This window comes from Zingiber officinale, chromosome 2B, assembly GCF_018446385.1.
Source record: "Zingiber officinale cultivar Zhangliang chromosome 2B, Zo_v1.1, whole genome shotgun sequence".
NCBI classification, from domain to species: Eukaryota; Viridiplantae; Streptophyta; class Magnoliopsida; order Zingiberales; family Zingiberaceae; genus Zingiber; species Zingiber officinale.
Window position 1 is genome coordinate 141,708,739 of NC_055989.1, and position 17,004 is coordinate 141,725,742.

The 17,004-nt window shown below is 37.8% G+C and overlaps 1 long non-coding RNA gene across 3 annotated transcripts; it reads right to left on the bottom strand.

The window, feature by feature from the left end:
• Positions 1 to 40: 40 nt before the first annotated feature.
• Positions 41 to 16,938, bottom strand: LOC122047495. Of its 3 annotated transcripts, none has more exons than XR_006130547.1 (2): positions 16,718 to 16,938; positions 41 to 998 (listed from the first exon to the last, which is right to left on the bottom strand). It is a non-coding gene; the product is annotated as an uncharacterized LOC122047495 (long non-coding RNA). The 3 variants fall into 3 exon arrangements; XR_006130546.1 differs by having other exon boundaries at positions 41 to 1,054; XR_006130548.1 differs by having other exon boundaries at positions 41 to 2,168.
• Between the last annotated feature and the right edge of the window lie 66 nt (positions 16,939 to 17,004).

Here is a 17,004-nt window from a genome sequence, read left to right on the forward strand (position 1 = left end):
TTGTTCAAAGCAGCAAATGTCTCATATTGGACAAACCCACTGAAGAAAAGATTCATTGCTTGATTACAGAAACAGGTGAGAAGAATTGTTTGAGGTGGAGACGAATAAACCCTAAACTATGCACATGTGTCTTTAGAATAATTGACATGATTGAACTCAAAAGAAGCAGAGCAACCCAGTTCACGAGATGCTGTGGAGCATTTGCTGAATATGGAGACATTTTAGTCAATTTGTACAAATTTCAACAGCCTCAGTTGACCCCTCAGATTCCACCTCGTTGCTTCAATTCAATTCCAGTGTCTGTCTTCAGATCCTGGTGCAGTTCGCAATCAGACTGCTCCACTGCTGACTCTTGACCCCTCTTCGACTACAGAGTCTTGCAGCTCCCCCATCATTGTTCTTGTCATCCTGGAACCGACTGTCAACCCTATTCGATCATGGCACCGCACCATGTCATGTCAATCTCAGTAGATGATCACAATGGGCGTGTTTGGAGTCCATTTGAGAGGTAGTGCAGTGGCACCAGCACATCTGGTTTGGTGCCAGAGCAGTTTGAATCAGCTGTTGATGTGTTCAGGAGGCATGTATCATTCATTGTTTCCTTCTTGCATATCCATGCAGTTTTGTTGCTGTCTTTCCAACATATTATGTTATGCCCATTGCTAAACTATATTTCCATTTGGTCAAACAGTGTGCATATCTCATGCTCAAATCCAGAACTATTTGATGTCATGGATGGAAGCATTCTAGTCTTGAGAATGATGACTGGGATTTGTTTTTGCCTTCTTGTGCTTGTTCAACTGTTCTTTATTGACGCTTTGCAGGAGTCTTCGAAGATAGAATGTGAGAAGAACAAGGTGAGATGCTTCAGTCTGAGGAAGTATTGCCATCACAGCTTAGATTTTGATGCCTTTCTGTTTGCTTGCTTAAAAGACGTTCTTTGTGCCACTGAATTTTGTTATCTACTTTGAAGATTAATCTAATCGTTGTCTTTGTACCTGAAATCAGTTGACCATGATACCGTCAAAAGTTTTGTTGATTTCATTGTTGGCTCCTGCTTTAAAAAAGATAGGAATAAAAGGATGCAGCAATTTAGCACAAATAATATGGTCGTTGAACTATAAAAAAGGCAGTAAATAGCTAAATATATTCTGAAAATAGATCTAGAACAAATATAACATCAACTTTTAATTTTCACAACTAAACGGGATGAACTAAGTGTATATGGTCCTAGGCTCCTAGCCGATGTGGTAATTGTTACCTAAGCAATCCAAACTTCTAAAGTAATAGAGGATTAACAAGCTGCTTAAGTCCTAACATAAAAGATATAACTGGTTCTCTTAAGTTGAACTGTAACTCTTAAAAACTTGATTAGCTAACTACTTATTAGCTTAAGTTCTTCATGTCTCGATAGAATAGTCCTTGGAAATAACAAGAGAGCCGCTATACAAATTGCTTACCAGACTAGTTGCCTACCATGTAGAAACTCAAACTGTATACCCTCTTAATCCTCTACAGCTACAACTACTACATCAAACTACCAAAATATTACACGACACAGTTTAACACAAAGTTCAACAGCCATAGAAACATCTGAAATAGTTAGACAACTACATTACATTAGCAACTAAGCTCCCCTGACTAGCTGAAAAATGTAAACATAAAGAGGTTGTCTAGTCTTCAGGACTCCGAAGCTTCTTCAATTCTCATTAATTATCTTTCTACAGCTTGGCTTCCAAAGGGATCTTCAGCATCCAACCCCAGAAAACCCTCCTCCATTAGCACAACTATCAACATCTCCACCGTCAAATATACATCAATTCCTTTCCAACCATATAGTTCTCAATAGTTTTTTTTTTTGTGGCCTTGATTGTTTAAATGTCCTCTTTCAAAGAACCAAAATGGCATGTATCTAGCATATGTTAGCAGTTTGATGAATAATCCTTCAACATTTCTGACTTCATGATTTCTAGTATTAATTTCAATCTGCAGCAACTCTGACCACTTGATCTCTCCAAACAATCCCACACCCCTTTCTCTATACTAGAGGCATGGATCCTCTTGTTCATGTTGTGTTTAAAGAGGTCTTCCGATTCATAGCAAAGGAGCCTTCCCTTGATCACCTATCACTCTAGAATAAGACATCACGCTCATTTTCCACCTTGTATCTGCGACCAGCTAAAACAAAATTCCTCACTGCCATTACATCATTCCATAAAAAAAAAAAGACATCTATTTGCTTTAGGTTCATTTCCAGTGTGTTTTGCTAAAGTATCTGTGTTTAATCATTTGAAAGACAAGTATCAAATATTGGAAAAAAATAGAATTGCCATGTTTAAAAATAGTACACTCATTACAATTAAATTTACAACTTAAGAACTCATGACTAATGTCCTCTTTGTGCGCTCAACATGTGCAGCATGCCTAATGTTTGTATTGTAGAATATGTTAGACAAAACAATCTCTTACCGGAGATATTGGGAAATTAGTCAAATTTAAATACATCAAATTAAATTCAACTTATCTGTCGAGATGATCTGAGCAGATAATCTCAGTCTGCCAGAAGGGGCTGGTTTTTTGCCAAGGGTTGAAGGCAGACTGTACAGTGCTGAGTGGGCTGAGCGGTCGGGCGAGTAGATCGGCCAAATGTTCGGCTGGGCAAAGGGTCGAGCGGTCGAACAGATCGAGCGAGCGGTTGAGCGAGTGACCGGCCGAGCAGACCGAGCGAGCGGACGGGCGAGTGACCAACCGAGCAGATCGAGCGAGAAGTCGGGCGTGTGAGCGGCCGAGCAAGCGTGAGGCTAGACGGGTTTATGGCCGAGCGGTCAAAGAGGTCGAGCGAGCGAACGACCGCACGAACGAGTGTCTAGCCGAGCGGACTAAGCAAGCAGCAGGGCGAACTGGGCGAGCGATAGGGCGAACTCGGCGAGCGACCGCGCGAACTGAGCGAGCAGCTGAGCAAACTGATTCTTAGTTTGCCCAAAACACATTCGGATTTGGGGTAGTCCAACACATGTGCTGAAGGGAGACGCTGATAAGTTGAAAACACGTACAGAAGTTCGCTTATTTGTGTGTTATCCTAGAGGAACGAAAGGCGGTTTATTTTATAGTCCTAAAGATCAGAAGGTCATTGTTAGCACCAATGCCCGATTTTTAAAAGAGGACTATGTAATGAACCACAAGCCCATGAGTAAAATTAAGTGCAGTCTATATTCACGAGTATACGTCAAGTGCCTCAGTACTCTTGTTATCCATTTCCAGTGCTCAACACCAGGATTACTCGTGTATTTATTCAGTTTACTTACTGCATAGGTCAAGTCTGGTCGTGTACAACTCATCAGGTACATCAGATTTCCAATCACTTGAGTGTACTCTATCTAAGAGATACTTTCACCTCGATTTTTCGATAAATGTTGACTCGTATCTATCGGCGTTCGTGCCAATGCAATATCACCCTTGGTGAATTTCTCGAGAATCTTATCCACGTAATGGGACTGACTAAGAACTGTTAGTACCCCAAGATAGTTTTGATATGATCAACCAAGTTAGGTTAGGTTCTGTTGGTGTTTAATACCTGTGTCTAAGTGTGCAGGAACTTAAGAGCACAGGAAGTTGAGCGAAAGACACAGCTAGTGAGAAGGATAGCACGGGAGAAAGCCAATAGGCTCGGTGCGTCCGAGGGACACGACGCTAGGGAAGAGTACGTTGGCGGACGAGAAGGAGGTGCGCAACGCTTTCGAGGGACGAGAAGTCGGAGTGGAAAGTTGCTCGAGAAGGCCAATAAAATGGGTTCGGGTGAGCCCTATTCCGGATACCCGAAATCACCCAAGCAAGTGGAACCGGAGCGGAAGACCCGGACCAATGTGAGAGGAACCGGAGCGGAAGACCGGGACTGAAAATCAACAGCAAGGTAACTTTCTTAGTTCGGACACCCGGACCCAGTCCAAGCACCCAGACCAGGAATTTTATCTAAACGCGACGTGGCGCGTTCCGTTGTGATGGGGATACAAATTTATCCTCTCCAGGCGCTTGGAACCCTTCTAGGGGCCCCAATCAGGGTTATATACACGACCCTAATTTTAGAAGTTAAACACAACACTTGTAATTGATTCCATTTGACTTTAGCTTTGTAGTTGTGAGTTTTGACTGCTATAAGAGGTTTCTCCGCCCAGAGAAGAATTTTAGTGAGCTTTCAATTTCCTTGGATTAGCAATCTCCTGATTGCAAACTAAGTAACCCTTTTGTGCCTCTTCTTTTTAATCAATTTTTTTTCTTTTATGCAAGTGTTAGTTTAATCAAACTGTAAAGAACAAGAAAGGTGTTTTATTTTTACAGGGCTATTTGTTGGGACTGTTATGTCGGCTAGAAGGGGGGTTGAATAGCCCTGCACTTAATAAAACATAAAATACCATTCTCGAAATTAAATGAACAACAACAACAACAACAACAATAACCATGTTAGAGTGTATACTAAAAGCCTAGCTTTTGTAACATTTATTTTAAAATAAAGAATCACATTGGTCAAAAATGTCTACATGCTAAGTGTAGTTGTTCAAATAATTTATATTGTAGATAACATGGTGTGTGGTGTCACACACAGAAGATCATGCTATCAATTCCTTATAAATTATAAACAGTAGCACACGACCGAGATGGAAAGGAACAAACTATCAGAACAGTCGTAGTGTAATTAGGTATTAGTTTATCTTGACTATATAATTACACTAGCACACTTAGAGTGTATTGAGTAGGACCATTGCGGCAATTTCTTTTTATACTGATTAAATAAAAGAACAAGACTTCAGTTATTATGGAAGTGTGTGCTCTTAATCCTAATATAATGACAAGCATATACATTTAATATTTATTTCTTTAATTTATCAATGGGTGAGATTTAGTTCGATAAATCAAAAGGCCCGATAAGTTGGGAAATGATATTACTTATAGTGTGTGTTGTTAATTATAGAAGGAAACTGTGTCCTAGTAATCTAGTTTGATAATGTCCCCAAGAGAAACTCATAAGGATTGTCATGCTAAACCCTGCAGGTGGACTTATCCAACATAACGATAAGGTTGAGTGGTACTACTCTTGGACTAAGACATTAATTAAAATGTTGTTAGTAACTCAATTAATTAGTGGACATCCGATATCTTAAACACAGGAGATTGACACACTCATGATAAGAAAGAGCCCATAATGTAATTTGGGATTGGTGCGGTAATGCAATAATAACTCTCTAGTGAAATGACTTATTATTGATGAACTCGAGTTGTGTGTTCAGGGTGAACACGGGATACTCAAGCTCGTCGGGAGACCAAAACCAATTTCTCCTCTAGGTCCCTGTCGTAGCCTTATTAATGTCTCATATCCACTCATGAGAAGCCCATCTTGGTGTCCAAGAAGGGGTCAACCCATGGCTTGGTGACCAAGCAAAAGGGGTCGGCCATATTCTCCTTAAGGTGGTCGGCCATATGCTTCCTGAAGGGGCCGGTCACATAATTCAAATTAAGAGGGTGTTTTGAATTTTTTAAATCTTCTCTTTGTAGATATCTACAAGTTTTAAAAGAGAGATTTTAAAATTATAAAACTTTCCTTATTTGAATTAGGCCACATGGTTTAAAAGAAAGTTTTAAAAGTTTTAAAGTTTTCCTTTTTTAACCATCCACATGGTTTTTAAAAAGAGAATTTTAAATTTGAAACTTTCCTTTTTTGTAACCATGATAAAAAAGAAAATTTTAGAAGAGATGTTTAAATTTTAAAACTTGGTTTTAATTTTTAAAACTTTCCTTTTTTAAACATCACATTAGGAAATTAAAAGAGAGCTTGTAAAATTTTATAAGAGCTTTCCTTCTTTGCTTATAAAATTTTTACAAAATATTTTTCTCCCTTTTTATAAGGGTGGTGTCCAAGCAAGGGGCTGGCCATTAAGAGAATAAAAGAGGAGGAAAAGGAAAATAAAAGGAGGAAAGGAAATCAAGAGGAAGATTTTAATTTTGTAAAAATCTTTCCTTATTTGTCTTGGGCAAGTATTATTAAAGAAGGGAGGAGAGACCTCATGATGGATCTATTCTTATTCTCTCTTCTCTCTTGTCTTTCTCTCCCTCTCTTCTCCCTTTGCTCTCTTTTCTTTTGTGGTGGTGGTGGCCGAAAGTTTGAGAAGGAGGAGGAGTTTTGGGTGGTGTTCATCTTGGAGGATCGTCGCCCACACGACGTCCAAGGCGAGGCGAGGAATACGGCAGAAGATCTTGAAGTCATTAGCTTGCAAAGAAAAGGTATAACTAGCAATTATTTTTCGCATCATGCTAGTTTTTCTTTGTATGATTTCCAAACACAAGAGACATATGATTCTAGAGTTTCGAATTTGTGATTCGAGTTTGTGTTTTTTTTGTTTTTCGAATTTGTGATTCAATTGTTTCTTTTGGTTAAACCTAGAGTTATATAAGGAAATTAAATATTAGATTTCCTTAAAAGGCTTTGTCTAGGCGGTGGTGAATGATCTCATACCTAAGAAGGACTAGTGCCTCGCCATGCAATCCTGGAAGCCAATTTTGGAAATTAATATTTAATTGAATTTATAACATAGGTGGATTTGGATCAATAATGTTAAGCATCGTTTGCGATCCAAATCTAAACCATTAAGAACAGATAAGTTAAATTTGGAATCAATAATGTTAAGTTCCGTTTGCGATTCTTAATTTAATTTCTAAAGAATACAATAGGTTGTTTAGGAAAGATTCGACACTTGTACAAAATTTTTGTACAGTGGAACCGGTACGATCTTCCTAGGACCAACCAACAAACCAAGCCTTTTCCCACTAGGAGGGGTCGGTTGTATGAATCCTTTTACGTCATTGAACTCTATCTCCTATTATATCATCATCTATATTTAAATAAATTTTATCTTGTTTTATTGTTGTTAATCAAGTCTTTTTTGGTCTTCCTCTTCCTCGTTTGATATGCATGTTTATCATAGTTTCACATCGCCTAACTGGAGCATTTATTGGTCGTCTAAGTACATGCCCGTATCATCTTAAACGTGTCTCTCGGAGTTTTTCCTCAATAGATGCAACTCCGACTTTCTTTCTAATGCTCTCATTTCTTATTTATCCATCCTCGTATGTCCACACATCCACCTTAACATACTCATCTCTACAACTTTCATATTCTGCTCATGTGCTTGAATCATAGCCCAACATTCAGTTTCATATAACATAACAGGTTTAACTGTGATTTTATAAAAATTTTAGAGATACTTTAAGGTCACATTAAATACTCGATGCTCTCTTCCATTTCAACCATCCTGCTTATATTCTATGAAAGACATATCGCTCAATCTCTTTATCATTTTGTAAAAATGATCCTAAATATTTAAATCTCTCGGTTCCGGGCAACTCGTCCTCTCCTATCTTAACAATTGTTTCATTACTTCTAATATTGCTAAACTTAAATTCCATATATTCTATCTTTAATCTACTAAGCTTAAAACCATTCCCTTCTAGTGTTTCCCTCCAAGATTCTAGCTTAACATTTACACCTTCACGTGTCTTATCTACCAAAATAATACCATTTGCAAACAACATGCACTACGGTACTGTGTCTTGAATGTGCGCAGTGAGTTCGCCCATAATTAGTGTAAAAAGATAAGAACTTAGAGCTGATCCTTGATGTAACCCTATATTTATTGGAAATGCTTCAGTTACTCCCCCTGAAGTCTTTACTCTGGTCGTTACATCCTCATACATATCTTTAATTAGTTCATATATGTTACGCTAATACCTCTCTTTTCTAAAATTTTCCATATAATTTCTCTTGGGACTCTATAATAAGCTTTTTCTAAGTCAATGAATACCATGTGTAGATCTTGTTTTTGCTCCCGATATTTTTCAATTAATTGTCTAAGAAGATGTATAGCTTCTATTGTCGATCTTCCAGGCATGAACTCAAATTGATTTTCTGTAACTATGGTCTCCTTCCTTAATCTATTTTGTATTACTTTTTCCCAAAATTTCATAGTATGACTCGTTAGTTTAATACCCCTATAGTTTGCACAATTTTGTACGTCTTTCTTATTCTTATATAAGGGAACTGGAGTACTTATCATTCATTGATCAGACATTTTTTTATTTTCAATATCATGTTAAATAATTTTGTAAGTCATTCAATATCTTGTTTCCCTAAGCACTTCCATACCTATATCGGAATATCATTTGGTCCAACGATTTTTCTATTGTGCATCTCATTTAAAGTTTGTTTTACTTCTGAAGTTTGAATTCTACGATAAAAATTAAAATTTCTATGCTCATTTGACCTAATTAAATTACCTAAGTTAAGTTTATCACCAAAACCATCATTAAAAAGCTGATGAAAATACATCTTCCATCGTTCTTTTATTTCTTCATCGTTTACTAATACCCTATTATATTCATCTTTAAAACATTTTATTTGGCTAAGATCTCTTGTTTTTCTTTCTCTCACTTTAGCTATTCTATAAATGTCTCTTTCCCCTTCTTTTGTATCCAATTTTTAATATAACCGTCCAAAAGTTTCATTTTTTGCTTCACTCACTACTTTCTTAGCTTCTTTCTTGGCTATTGTATATTTTTTTAAGTTTTCCTATTTTAACAAATATATAATTCCTTATAAGTTATTCGTTTTTCCTTACCTTTCTCTTGTACTTTCTCATTCCACCACCAAGATTTTTTACTTAGTGGTGCATGTCCCTTTGACTCACCGAATACACTCTTAGCTACTATTTTCAACTTTGATACCATCTTATCTCATGTTGTATTAGAGTCATTGTATATTTCACCTAATGCTTGTACTTCTACCTTCTCCTTAAATATATGTTGCTTCCCATCCTTTAACTTCCACCACTTAATTATAGGAATTGTATATATTTTCTTTCTATTGATACTATATTTGAGGCGTATATCCAACACTATTACCCTATGTTGGGTAGTTAAGCTTTCTCCAGGGATAACTTTGCAATCTTTGCAAATCTTTCTATCTTTTTCCTAACCATAAGAAAGTCAATTTGCGATTTATTATTCCCACTTTTGAATGTGACTAAATGTTTTCTCTTTTCTTAAAAAACGTATTAACTAATATAAGGTCATATGCTATCGCAAAATCTAATATAATTTTTCCTTCCTCATTCTTCATTTCTTATCCAAACCCATAATTCCCATGTACTCTCTCATACTCCTCATTTTTCACTCCGACATGCCCATTTAGATCACCTCCTATTAAAATCATTTCATTTGGTGGAATATTTTATAATATTTCATTTAAGTCCTCACAAAACCTTGATTTGGTAGCTTCATTAAATCCTACTTGTGGTGCATATACGCTAATTATGTTTATAGTTTCTTTCGCCACTATTATTTTAAGGGTTATAATTCTATCTCCTTTTCTAACTACTCCTACAACTTCATCTTTAACAAACTATCTACAATAATACCCACTCCATTTCTTGCTTTACTCTTTCTAGTATACCATAACTTTAAACCTGAGTTCTCTATCATCTTTACCTTCTCACCTGTCCATTTTGTCTCTTGTACACACAAAATACTAATTTTTCTCTTAATCATCATATCTACTACCTCCATTGATTTACCAGTGAGAGTTCCTATGTTCCATGTTCTAAATCTTAGATTATTAGTTTTCCTATCATATTTGTTCTTATCTAACCTATGGTGTGAGAACTCTTGCCTATTTAACACTACACCCAAGTTCTCATGGAGATATAGCGGCCCTTGCTGAGACGTTACAGTCGGACCCGCGAACTCTTGCATATTTATCACTACACCCGAGTTTTGGAGATGTAGCAGTCCTTGCCGAGACGTTACAATCGGACCCTGCAACGCGTTCCTTCCGAGGAACAACCTAGCATTAGCACAATAGTTTAATGGATTCATTCATTGAATATTTGCCATAGTTTGACGCTGGCTGGCAACCTAAAGCAACCCTCCTCCTTTATCCGGGCTTGGGACCGGCCATGACCGGTCGCCATGGGCGGAGTTAATCCAAGGGATTTACTTGCATAAAATAAGGAAAATAAACAAAAAACAGAGGCTCAAGGGATTTACTTGGATACAACCGGGGAAGTTGTTAATCTAAGGAAGTGAAGTGCACTAAATACTCCTTCAGGCGGAGAAGCCTCTTACAGCAGTGAAAGCACGGAAAGATAAAGCTAAACTAACAAAGGGAAGCGCACAAGTGTTGTAAATGAAATTACTTGTTGTTGTTTAGTTTTTGGACCAAGGTTGTATTCGGGGCGTCTAGAAGGGTTCCAGGCGCCTAGAAGAGGTTAAAACTTTATCCCCTTCGCAACATATCGCGGTCAAACACGATCTGGATAATATCACATTCTGGGCGTCTGGTTTATTCCGGGCGCCCGGACGCTTAAAGTCAACAATGTTGACTTTTTTCGATTCGGGCCCTCTGCTCCGGTGTTGTTCGCCTCAGTCCGGATCTTCCGCTCCGGCTCCGTTTGCTTGGGTGATTTCGGCCATCCGAAATAGGGCTCACCCGAACCCAACTTCCGGCCTTCTCGAGCAACCTTCCGCTCCGGTTTCTTGTCCCTCGGAAACGTCTCACGTCTCCTTCTCATCCGCCCGCATACTTTTCCGCAGCACCTCGTCCCTCGAACGCACCAAGCCCGTCGGCTCTCTTCCATGCTGTCCTTCTTGCTCGCTGCGTCTTTTGCTCGACTTCCTGTGCTCCTAAGCTCCTGCACACTTAGACACAGAGTTAAACATAACAGGACCTAACTTAACTTGTTTGATCACATCAAAACAACCTTGGGGTACCAACACTATTCACCCCCTCTAACCGGTCGCCAAGGGACCAACAAGTGGTATCAGAGCCCAACAGCTTCAAGAGGACTAATCATCGAACGAAGCATAAGACATGGCCGGACCGAGCATCTACCCACCAAAGTTCAAGGGGAAATTCGCGAGCTGGAAGAAAAAAATGGAAGTATTCTTTAAGACAAATTTTGATTTACTATTAATCATGAAATTTGATTTTGTAGCACCAAAGGGCAAAGAAGAATACCATGGACGAAGAATGAGTAAGCCGACTTCGTGGCAAACGACAAAACAGCGTTTCATCTGCTTAGAGTCTTACCACCTCAAGAAGTCAACCGGATCGAAGCCTACGAGTCAGCGAAGGAGCTCTGGGAGAAATTCCTATGACTACATGAAGGGACCTCGGAGGTAAAACTCGCAAGACGGGATCTGCTCCGAAACCATATCAGCAACCTTAAATTAGAAGAAGGCAAAACCGTTGCACACTTTCACTCTAGAATAAAGGAACTCATCACCGAACTCACGAATTTCGAAGAAAAGGTAACCAACTGAGATTCGCTAAGGTACGTGTTTAACGTCTTTCCTAGGAATTCTGAATAAGTGTCCGTAGTAGATGTTTACTATATCTCAAAGAATCTAGAGATAAGTATCTTAGAAGAAATATTTTCAACATTTAAAGTTCATGAAACAAGATGTGCAGATCTGAAGGAGCCAAAGCACAACATTGCTCTAAAAGCAAAAGTGGGTGAGCCTGACTCTGAATCTTCACTCGATGATAACGAAACGACATTCATGGTAAGAAGATTTAAAAAGTTGTTGAAAACTAATAAATTTAATCAAGTGCAGGAAAAAAGAAGAAGAAAGATAAGATGCTACCATTATAATGACGAAGGACACGTGAAAGATAACTAGCCCTAAATTGAAGAGCAAGAACAAGAACAAGGCCAAGGAGAAGAACAAGAAGTTAGCCCATACCAAGTATAATATAAAGACAACATGGGATAAAACGTCGTCCGAATCAGAGATCGAAGCCCTCGTTGGACTTGCACTAGTGGCAAATCACCAAGAAGATGAAGACGAAGCAAGCTCGTCCGAAATGAGCATCGAGAGCATCGATGAAGGGGGAGCGACATAAAAAGGAAGCAGCACTTCAAGAGGAGATTCAGATAATGGGGTCGACAAGGTAAGTCAGGTACGGTCTCTACCTCCTGATAAATTATTTCAATTTATAAAAATGTTGTCGAAGAGTTCCTGTATATTAGAAATAGAAAATAAAAAATTATTAAAAGAAAATGAAGAATTAAAATTAACCTTAGCGACATTTTGTCGACTAGAGGATTTCGATAAGATAAAAATGGAAAATAAAAAATTGAAACAAGAAATTAAAAATAATGCATACTCACAAGTTAGAAAGTATAATGGATTAAAATGACATTTTAGATATCATAATGGCTAAATTAGAAAAATATCACAGAAATATGTTGCTAAGAAATTCTTAATTAATCCTATAGAAAAGAATCTATTTTGGGTTCTAAAATTATATTTAGGTTATTTTTTTTGCATGCCCTGTGTTTTTTTTAAAATTAGACCAATGACTTTTAGAAAGAAAATTAAATGTTTAATTTCTTTAAAAGACTTTGTCTAAAAGTGATTATTGTTCCAATAACCAAGAAGACTTAGTGCCTCGCCACAGCCTGCAAGCAATTACTGAAATAAATATTTAATTGACTAACTGTTAAATATTTAATTAAATAATTATCTAATGCTTTCAAACAAATTGTTCAAAATTTTTGATAGAAATTATTTAGAAGATAATTTTTTTAATAAAAAAAATTCATCACTTAGCTGTATAAAAATTTTAAAATGTTTTCTGCAAAATTTTTTTTGCAGAGTTGTTTTCAAACTTTATTTTTCTGTAAAAAATTATTATCTTTCTGGAAAAGATTTTTTTGTGTGAAAAACTTTATGTCTGCTCAACTCTTAGTAAAAAGTTTTTAAAATATTTTTCAAAATTCATTATAAGATTCTAGATTTTTTAAAAAAATTTCATAATTTTCTGGAAAATAGTCTTTTCCCTTAGACTGCGTTTTAGATTTTTTAAAAAATTATTTTAGAAAAGTACCCCATTTTTAATGTGATCAAAAGGGGAGAAGTGAAGATTAAGTCTAGAGGGAAGGTATCATTAATCTTTGCATATTATTATTTGTAAATTTACCTTGTTATTAATGGTTTATGTTTTTTCCCTAACTTAACTTGGGTTGTTCACATCAAAAAGGGAAAAATTGTTAGTACGGCAAAGTAGTTTTGATGTGATCAACCAAATCAAGTTAGGTCCCGTTGGTGTTTAACACCTGCGTCTAAGTGTGTAGGAACTTAGGAGCACCAAGTCAAGTTAAGTTTTGTTGGTGTTTAACACCTGTGTTTAAGTGTGCAGGAACTTAGGAGCACAAAAAGTCGAGCGAAAGACGTAACTAGCGAGAAGGACGACACAGGAGAGAGCCGATGGGCTCGGTGCGTCCGAGGGACGAGGCACTGCGGAAGAGTACGCTAGCGGACGAGAAGGAGGCGCGAGGCGTTTCCGAGGGACGAGAAGCCAGAGCAGAAGATTGTTCGAGAAGGTCAGAAAATGTATTCGGGTGAACCCTATTCTGGATGGCCGAAGTCAACCTATAAAGGGAACCGGAGAGAAAGACCCGGACCAATGCGAGCGGAACTGAAGCGGAAGACCGGGATCGAAAGTCAACAGGAAGTTGACTTTCTTGGTCCGAGTGCCGAACCAGGAACTTCATCCAAATGCAACGCGGCGTGTTCCATTGTGACGGAGATAAAAGTTTATCCCCCTCCAGGCTCCCCAATCAGGGCTATAAATACAGTCCTGATCATAAAAGCTAAACACAACACTTGTAATTGATTCTATTTGACTTTAGCTTTCTAATTGTGAGTTTTGACTGTTGTAAGTGGCTTCTAAGCGTAGAGGAGATTTTTAGTGAGCTTTCAATTTCTTTGGATTAGTAATCATCTGATTGCAAACCAAATAACCCTTTTGTGTCTCTTCTTTTTAATCAGTTTTTTTTTCTTTTATGCAAGTGTTAGTTTAATCAAGCTGTAAAGAACGAGAAAGATGTTTTATTTTTGCAGGGTTATTCACCCCTCTTTAGCCGGCCGCTAAAGGATCAACAAGGATAAGTCCTTCTGTTGTTCTAAAAATTTTGATTCCTAGAATCATATCAGCTAGGCGCATGTCTTTCATGTCAAATCTTGAGTTCAACATATCTTTAGTGGATTTGATTATTTTATCATTACTCTCAATGATAAGTATGTCATCTACATATAAGCACAAGATGACGTAGTCATTCTCTGTGACTTTCATGTAGACATATTTATCACATTCATTAATCTTGAATCCATATTCCTTCATGGCATTATCAAATTTTATGTCACTGCTTTAGTGCTTGTTTCAAGTCATATAATGACTTCACCTATCTACAAACCTTATTTTTCTATCCTGACACAGAAAACTCTTCTGGTTGTTCCATGTAGATTTCATCTTCTAAATCTACGTTTAGAAAGGTTTTTTTACATCCGTCTGATATATTTCAAGATTCCATAGAGCGGCAATAGCAACAATATTTTAATGGAGGTTATTCTCGACACTGGAGAATACGCATCAAAGTAATCGAGATCTTCTTGTTGTCAGTATCGTTTGATTATCAATTTGACCTTATACTTATCAATTGTGTCATCTGACTTCATTTTCTTCTTGAAGATCCACTTGCAACCTAGTGATTTACTTCCAAGAGGAAGATCCACAAGTTTCCAAGTATGATTTTATAAGATAGAGTCTATCTCAAATGCAATTGCTTCTCTCCAATGAGGTCCATCAGAAGAGCCTACAGCTTCTGAGTAACTTCGGAGCTTACTTTCCAACATGAAAGTGATAGAATCCAATTTATAGAATTTTTCTACCCGAGCTCTTTTGCTCCGTCTAAGTTCAACCTCTATTGGTTCTTCATCATCATCTTCACCTTGTATTTCATATGTCTGCTTTGAGAAGTTAGCATCCTCTCGGGTCTTATACAGAAACACATGCTCGAAGAACGAGACATTTCTTGATTCTATTATCGAATTTTTGTGTATCTCCGGTATTTGTGACTCATACACAAAAAACTAATACACACTGCTGTTCTGTGTATATCCAATAAATATGCAATCAACAGTTTTGGTTCTATCTTAATCCTTTTCGGATCAGGCAACAAAACTTTGGCAAGACACCCCCACATTCATAAATATTTGTAAGATGGTTGTCTTCCATTCCAAAACTCAGAAGGACTCTTATCTATTTTTTTCTAGGGCACCTTATTAAAAAGGTAATTAACTGTTAGCATAGCTTCTCCTCACATAACAGTCCAGAGCTTAATAGAAGAGCATTGATCATCTCCTTTAGAGTTCGATTCTTACGCTCAACAACTCCATTTTGTTGAGGAGTAAAAGGAGCTGTAATTTCGTATTTGATCCCATGTCAAGCATACAACTCAGCGAACGGCGATATATATTCACCGTCTTGGTCACTTTGAACCACCTTAATCTTTCTATTAAGTTAGTTTTCAACCTCATTCTTATAAAGTGTAAATTTCTCTATAGTTTCAGTTTCATCCTTATTTTTAAGAAGATACACATAACAGTATTTTGTGTTATCATCTATAAAAGTGATGAATATTTATTCCCACCACGTGTTGGTGTACCTTTGAGGTCGCACATGTCGGTGTGAATTAGCCCGAGTGGTTCAATTCTTCTTTCGATGTGTTGAAAGGATAGTCTTATCATTTTTGCTTCAACACAAATCTCACACTTGTGTTTCAAGTCAAGATGGAATGCAGTTATATTTTGCATATTTATTAATCTACGCAACATATCGTAGTTAACATGTCCTAGTCTATTATGCCACAAACATGAAGACTCAAGCATATAAGTGGAATAGTTTTTATTCTTATTTATCTTAGGCCTAATAATCATTATATTGAGTTTAAACAACTCATCAGATGCATAGCCTCTTTCAACAAACATTCTATTCTTAGACGGTACAACTCTGTCTGATTCAAAAATAATGCGAAAGGGATGCTTGTTTAACAGTGATCCGGGCACTAGATTCTTCCGAATCTCCGGAACATAGATTAAGGTCCTTGCCCGAGGTCATCTTCAGCATCACTTTTCCTTGGCCCATGATGTCCGAGGTTGCTAACTTCCCCATGAACAGTTTATCTTCATTGACTTCTTCGCAGTTGTTGAGCAGCTCCTTGTTGCAGCATACATGTTTGGTGGCTCCAGTATCGATCCACCATTGTCGCAGGTTTAAACCGATCAAGTTCAATTCTGAGACCACTGCGCAGAGGTCGACTATTGCTGGTCTCTCGTTCAGGTTGACCTCTTGTTTCTTCTTCGATTTTCTACCTTATGAAGATTTGTGACCAACTCGATCACAGTTGAAGTACTTCCCAGAGAATTTTTTTATGTTAATGTCTCCTCTGAGTCCCATCTTGGAAGACTTGGGTTCTTTCTTTTCGAGTTTTGATCGTACTTGATCATGTTGACTTTCACACTAGCCTGAGAGAACAGCTACTGTGAAGTCTAATAATGAGAGAACTTTTGTTGTCTTCTTCGATGCGAAGTCTAATAATGACTTCATCCATGTTCATCTCCCTCTGCTTATGCTTCATGTATTTGTGCATCTAATGTTCATCTTCTTCTGCTTATGCTTCAGGTATTTGTGCATCCAAAGCATACGCATTTTTCTTCCACGCAGACTCACTATACTAAATACAATTCAGATATCGAAGCACTTCCTTTCTTGCGCTTAAAGGCAGGTATTTCGAAGAAAAACTCATTCATGGTATGAATTGCTTATTACCTTGTGTTGGATCGTGCGAGGAGGGCTTGACGGCCACTTCATCGTAGGCGGCGCTGCCGGCGACGGAGGCCTTGTTCGGATTGGAAGGCCTCGATATCACACACAGGGAGTGGAATTGAGCTGGGGAAGCGACAAAATGGATTCCGGCGAGTTAGGGTTTTATACCATCGCACGTGCATAATGGATTCCGGGCTATGTCGAGCACTAAAATGAACGGATCGGGATGGACCGGCCCGGTCGGCCCATACATGAATTCTAGGGCATTGGTAATCCCTGTATATATTGGA